At 39.7% G+C, this 6,773-nt stretch overlaps 1 pseudogene; it reads left to right on the forward strand.

Annotated features, from left to right (window-relative positions):
- The first annotated feature begins 1,613 nt into the window (after nucleotides 1–1,613).
- Nucleotides 1,614–5,889, forward strand: LOC104993116 (annotated as a pseudogene).
- The last annotated feature ends 884 nt before the right edge of the window (nucleotides 5,890–6,773 follow it).

Consider the following 6,773-nt stretch of genomic DNA (forward strand, 5'->3'; position numbering starts at 1 on the left):
AAGGTGAACAAAATCCGAAAACTCTATAGGCCAGTGTATATGATCATTCAAAATTAATACATGTATGTGTTCAGTTGCATATATCTAAGATCCAATTCTGGAAGTGATATAAGAAATTAGATTAAATATTTGATTTTGAACATCTTCGTGGTAAATTTTTCCTGAATTTCAAGTTAATTGCTTTTTATGAAGGTCTACAGACTGTGGAAATGGCAACCCACTCCAGTACTCTTGCCTGGAGAATCCCAGGGATGGGGGAGCCTGGTTGGCTTCCATCTCTGGGATCGCACAGAGTCGGACACGACTGAAGCGACTTAGCAGCAGCAGCAGCATAGACCGTGGAAGAACTTAATCCATGAGCTTGATGGACAAGAAATATTGAAAATATTTATGAGGGGACATGTGCCGAAAACCTCTGTTATTAACCAGATACATCTTACCAGTGGAGTCTTCTAGTCATTTTGTAGAATAACTCTTCCTCATCCATTCAACATAGGTCATGCCCTTAAATACAGTTTATTTATATTGGGGGTAAAGATTTAATTTTTTTCTATTTAATAATCAACTTTCAGGGTAGTGAATAAGTACTTTTCCAACCACATATTATATACAAAGTATTTTGTTTCATTTCCTTATTTCTTTCTCTAATCAGCCCACTGGCCAATATTAGCAGGACTTCATGTGTCGATGATGTGATGTGATGTGACGTACAAAGCAGCAGCCTTGAGACCGTCTTTGTTTCACTCTGCCCACAAAAAAACTGAACTTAAATCTGTATAAGCTTTTCCTTCTGAGTTCTCATCAACAGAATATATGAAGCCTAAAGGCAAGATGAGCCTGCTCTGTCTGAAAGAATTTGGGAGATAGAACAATCAAATGCAGTCAGTATGTTTTGTTTAGGTCCTGATTTGGATATTCCAACTGTCTAAAGACTTCTTTGATAATAGGGAGGATTTGAAAATAGACTGGACATTAAATAATAGTAAGAAGCCTTTTTAAATTTTAGGTGTGAAAATGTCATATGGTTATGAATGAAGGGTCTGCATTTATTTCTGTTTAGGTATTATTGGAAACATTTAGAGAAGAAATGGCAAAAGAAATGTCATAGTGTCTAGAATTTGTTTTAAAATACAGCAGCAGACAATTATAAAAGAGAAACAAGAGAATAGATGAAACCATTACAGAAAAATTCCAATTAGTGTTGAAGCTTGATATTGATTCTGTCATATTTATGATACGTTTGAAGCATTTTATATTAAAATGTAAAGAAAATGAAGTTAAAATAAAGCTCTTCAGCAGTGTTAGAATTGAATAATCAACCATTAATATATCTATTAATACTATGCAATCATGTAAATATTATTGGTGACAAATATACCAAATATTTACTGTCTGAGCCAGGGTTTCCCTGGTTGCTCAGACAGTAAAGAATCTGCCTGCAGTGCAAGAGACCAGATTTGATCCCTGGGCCAGGAAGATCCCCTGGAGAAGAGAATGGCGACCCACTCCAGTATTTTTGCCTGGAGAATTCCATGAACCCAGTGCATCGGGTCCTGGAGTAGGGAGTCGTGCATGACGGGTGACTAACACATGCCGAAGTGAGAAAGAGTATGATGGAGTATAAAAAGCAAACAGGTTTGGATGTGCTTGCTTGCTTTTATCTTTGTGTACCCCGTGACCTTGGGTAAGTTTCTTAGCCTCTCAGGATTTCTATTTTTTCTTATTTAAAATAAATGCAATATTTTCTGCATGACTAAAATAGGACAGTCTTTGAGAAATGACTAGTAAAATAGAATATACTAACCTCCACAAACTTCTCCCTTAGTAATCGTTTCTCATAGTTGTTGATGATTATGATGATGGCAATATCATCATTGTTATCATTCTCATTTTAGAAACCTCACTTGATCTTGCTTTAAAAATCTAGGTCAGATGAATTCAACAACTCATGGCATCGATGTCTCCAGGAAAGAAATAATCTCACACACCTTTCCATAAGAAAGACCCCAAACATTCCTTTGTTAAGCATATATTTAATGAGTATCTACCATATGCAGACAGAGTCCCTACTCTAAGAGTTAGGAATAAAGCACTAAAGAAGATCAACAGTGCCTCTGTACTCAAACGATTGCTATTCTAGTGAAAATGTTGCACTAGGCTTGAAAACATAAATTCAATAGTTTGAAGTACTGAAATATATGAAATTCAATAAATTTCAATGAAAGTGCACTAATGTTAGTTATAATCTATGCAGAAGCATTGGGTGGAAAAGTTTGAATATGATCAGATTCATACCAAAATCAGTATTCACAACTAAAATGAGAGATTCACTATATTTTTCTAAACCATAACTAACAAAACCCAGATTTTGGTTTATTTCTTTTACATTTTCTATTACTCATCTTCTGCATGCAACATAAATAAATACAGCAAAATATTTACAAATTATGACAAATTTTAATTAGTGAAAGTGCACCACTTTATTTTCATTCAGTTCAGTTCAGTCGCTCAGTCGTGTCTGACTCTTTGCAACCCCATGAACCTTAGCACACCAGGCCTCCCTGTCCATCACCAACTCCCGGAGTTCACTCAGACTCACATCCATCGAGTCATGCCATCCAGCCATCTCATCCTCTGTCGTCCTCTTCTCCTCCTGCCTCCAATCCCTCCCAGCTTCAGGGTCTTTTCCAATGAGTCAACTCTTCGCGTGAGGTGGCCAAAGTATTGGAGTTTCAGCTTTAGCATCAGTCGTTCCAAAGACCACCCAGCACTGATCTCCTTTAGGATAGACTAGTTGGATCTCCTTGCAGTCCAAGGGACTCTCAAGAGTCTTCTCCAACACCACAGTTCAAAAGCATCAATTCTTCGGTGCTCAGCTTTCTCGACAGTCCAACTCTCACATCCATACATGACCACTGGAAAAAGCATAGCCTTGACTAGACGGACCTTTGTTGGCAAAGTAATGTCTCTGCTTTTGAATATGCTATCTAGGTTGGTCATAACTTTCCTTCCAAGGAGTGTCTTTTAATTTTCATTATTTACTTTCTAATATTACTTCTAATTTCCAGACAAATATTTCTCTATATTTGAAGATATGTGTAATTTTAAGTCTGTGTGTCATTTTCAAATTTCTGCAACAATATTGTTCAGTTTCTTCAGCCCAGTTTATGAGACTGCATTTTTGGAGTAACAGGGCAAGCAATTATTTAAGTCTTACATGTGGTAAGTTTATTGCATTTTACATTTAATCTACTATAGAATGTGATGCTTTTTCTTTAAGTTATATCTTCCTAATCTACTTCAATTTTAAGAAAACTATGAAATTTTGTTTTAAAAAAGAGTTATGTAGTTTTTCTTAAAAAATTATAAAGCATAAAGAAAAATATTAGAAAAATCCTGTCATACTATATTTATTTTCAACTTGCATTATGATCCTGACCACTGGGATATTATTAAGCTTATTAATTTGTCTCTCTTACATTAACTTTTATTCCTATAAATACAATTGTTCTTTAGGTCTTCATCATTGCAGGGAACTATTTATTTTTAAATTTTAAGTAGGTGTCATGATGATCTTGCTGACATTACAAATCAAGGATTTTCTGTTTTTGATGGCTTCCAGAACTATTCCCCACAGATATTTGTAGCAACTTTAGCTATCTGATCAGGTAACCTTATTTTATCCACCAGAATTAATTTGGATCCAACTTTTCTCTCATGACTAAGTGATACTTGCATTATTGAACTTGTCTTAAGGCTAATTTTTTTAAAAAAAGAGCTATAAGATCTCTGCATGTGTCTTCAGGTTTATAGATGTTGATATGTGTATGTTACTTATAGATGTCTATATGTGCATGTTACTTATAGATGTTGATATGTGTATGTTACTTATAGATGTCTATATGTGTATGTTACTTATAGATGTCTATATGTGTATGTTACTTACAGATGTCGATATGTGTATGTTACTCCTGGGGGCTTTCAAGGCTTTCCTTTTGTTAACTCTTCTGACACCAGAACTGGTAAAAGATAAACCAGGGCATATCAAAAATTTAAAGAGCTCAATTGAGCAAAAATATATTTGAATGGACCATTACCAAACCAGAGGAGGTTAGGAATATTCTGCTTTAGTGGGCTTCAAAGAATGAAGAGATTATTATAAATATATATGGAATATTTGTCTTTGTCTGACTTATTCAATTTGTATGATAACCTCTCAGTTCAGTTCAGTTCAGTCGCTCAGTCGTGTCTGACTCTTTGCGACCCCATGAATCGCAGCACGCCAGGCCTCCCTGTCCATCCCAACTCCCGGAGTTCACTCAGACTCATATCCATCGAGTCAGTGATGCCATCCAGCCATCTCATCCTCTGTTGTCCCCTTCTCCTCCTGCCTCCAATCCCTCCCAGCATCAGAGTCTTTTCCAATGAGTCAACTCTTCGCATGAGGTGGCCAAAGTATTGCAGTTTTAGCTTTAGCATCAGTCCTTCCAATGAACATCCAGGACTGATCTCCTTTAGAGTTGGACCTCTAAAGAGATGGACTGGTTGGATCTCCTTGCAGTCCATGGGACTCTCAAGAGTCTTCTCCAACACCACAGTTCAAAAGCATCAATTCTTCGGGCTCAGCTTTCTTCACAGTCCAACTCTCACATCCATACATGACCACTGGAAAAACCATAGCGTTGACTAGACGGACCTTTGTTGGCAAAATAATATCTCTGCTTTTCAATACTCCAGTAAAATTATAAAAAAAAGATGGAATTATTAATTCATGAAACATTCATTTGATCACGGGGCCAGCATTAAGTCTGAAGCTGAGGATTTAAAGGTGAATAAGGAAGTCTTTGCCTTACGTAGCTTACAGCTCAGTGGAGTTTGTAAGACTTAAAGTGAGACTTAAAGTGAGAGGTCATACATGAATTAGGGGAAAATCATAGACCCAAGACCTTGTACACCGGGTGGTGCAGCTTTATAAAAAGAATTTGCTTTTGGGACTCCCCTGCTGGCATGGTGGATAGAATCTGCCTGCTGACCTGGGTTCAATCCTGGTCCGAGAAGATTCCACATGTTGTGGAGCCACTAAGACCATGAGCCACAGCTCCTGAAGCCTGCACACTCTAGGACCCAGGAGACACCACCAATAGCCCCTGGGAAGCCCGTGTTCCCCAGCGACTAAGCTCTGCAACCAGAGAAGCCATGGCAACCAGAAGCCATGCACTGCAACCAGGGAGCAGCCCTGGCCCCAGCAACCAGAGCAGCAACCGAGACCCAGAGCAGTCCAAGGAAAGAAAGAAAAAGTAAAGAAGGAAGGAAGCCTACCATGAACAGCTTTCTGTAGCAGAGATCACCAATGCTTGCTTTGAGCCAGCCAACCAGATGGTGAAATGTGACCCTCGCCATGGTAAATACATGGACTGCTGCCTGTTGTACTGTGGCGATGTGGTTCCCAATGATGTCAATGCTGCCATTGCCACCATCAAGACCAAGCGCAGCATCCAGTTTGTGGACTGGTGCCCCACTGGCTTCAAGGTTGGCATTAACTACCAGCCTCCCACTGTGGTACCTGGTGGAGACCTGGCCATGTGCATGCTGAGCAACACCACAGCCATCGCTGAGGCCTGAGCTCTCCTGGGCCATAAGTTTGACCTGATGTATGCCAAGCGTGCCTTTGTTCACTGGTACTTGGGTGAGGGCATGGAGGAAGGAGAGTTTTCTGAGGCCCATGAGGACATGGCTGCCCTTGAGGAGGACTGTGAGGAGGCTGGAGCCGACAGTGCTGAGGGAGATGATGAGGGTGACGAGTATTACCATGCCTGCTGCAGTTTCACCTTGGGACTGTATTATTTGTGTTCGGTGGAGCTGCCCACTGTGGCCCTATCTTGTCAATAAAGGTGATATTTCCACTTCCAAGGTCACGCTGTGTCATAGTAAATATTTACTTATTGAAGGCCAGTTTGGGATGGAGTAGGCTGGCAACTTCCATCAGATCGTTTGCTCAGCGTTTCAAGTGGTTTCTCTGTACTGTGCTAAGGGGTTTGTCTATTTTGCTTAGACCTGAAACGATGACTGGTGATAAAATCATAAGTGAGGCAAATAAATAAATAAATGATCAAAATGTGAAAAAATGATTAAAAAAAAAGTTGCTTTCGATTAGCTCACAAAATGGTTAAATTCTCTGCTTTTTCTGAAAATCAAAGCTTCTGGGTTCATGCGCCCACCTGCATCTCACTCTTTGCTTCAATCATTTTAGGAGGACCTCTCTCTTTCCTAAGTCGTCTTTCGCCTCCAGGAATGTATCAAAAGCCCTGCTGATTTCAGGGGAGCCACGGACTCAGAGGGAAAGTAAATTAGTATTTTAGTTAAGGAGCACTGACTGTGTTATGAGATTCGCATGGGCCGACAGCACAGAACAGGGGGTTAAATCCTTGATCAGGGGATCAAGACTCTGCAAGGTCCACACTGAGCCATAGGCTTCGCTTAGCGCTGTCCCGAACTTCCCTGCCTGCGTGTGGCTGGTGGAGTGGTTGTATGCATGCATGCTAAATTGCTTCCGTCTGAACAACTCTGTGCAACCCTATGGACTGTAGCCCGCCAGGCTCCTCTGTCCATGGGATTCTCCAGGCAAGAATACTGGAGTGAGTTGCCATTTCCTTCACCAAGTGGAGTGCATGAGCTGGGACAAAGACACGTTTAATTTCTTTTTTTTCTTTTTTAAAGTGTGTGTTTACATATAATAGTTTGTATCTCTTACTGCTCTACCACTCTCTTGCCCT

Source organism: Bison bison, unplaced genomic scaffold (genome assembly GCF_000754665.1).
Source record: "Bison bison bison isolate TAMUID 2011002044 unplaced genomic scaffold, Bison_UMD1.0 scf7180017864233, whole genome shotgun sequence".
In the NCBI taxonomy this organism is placed as follows: Eukaryota; Metazoa; Chordata; class Mammalia; order Artiodactyla; family Bovidae; genus Bison; species Bison bison.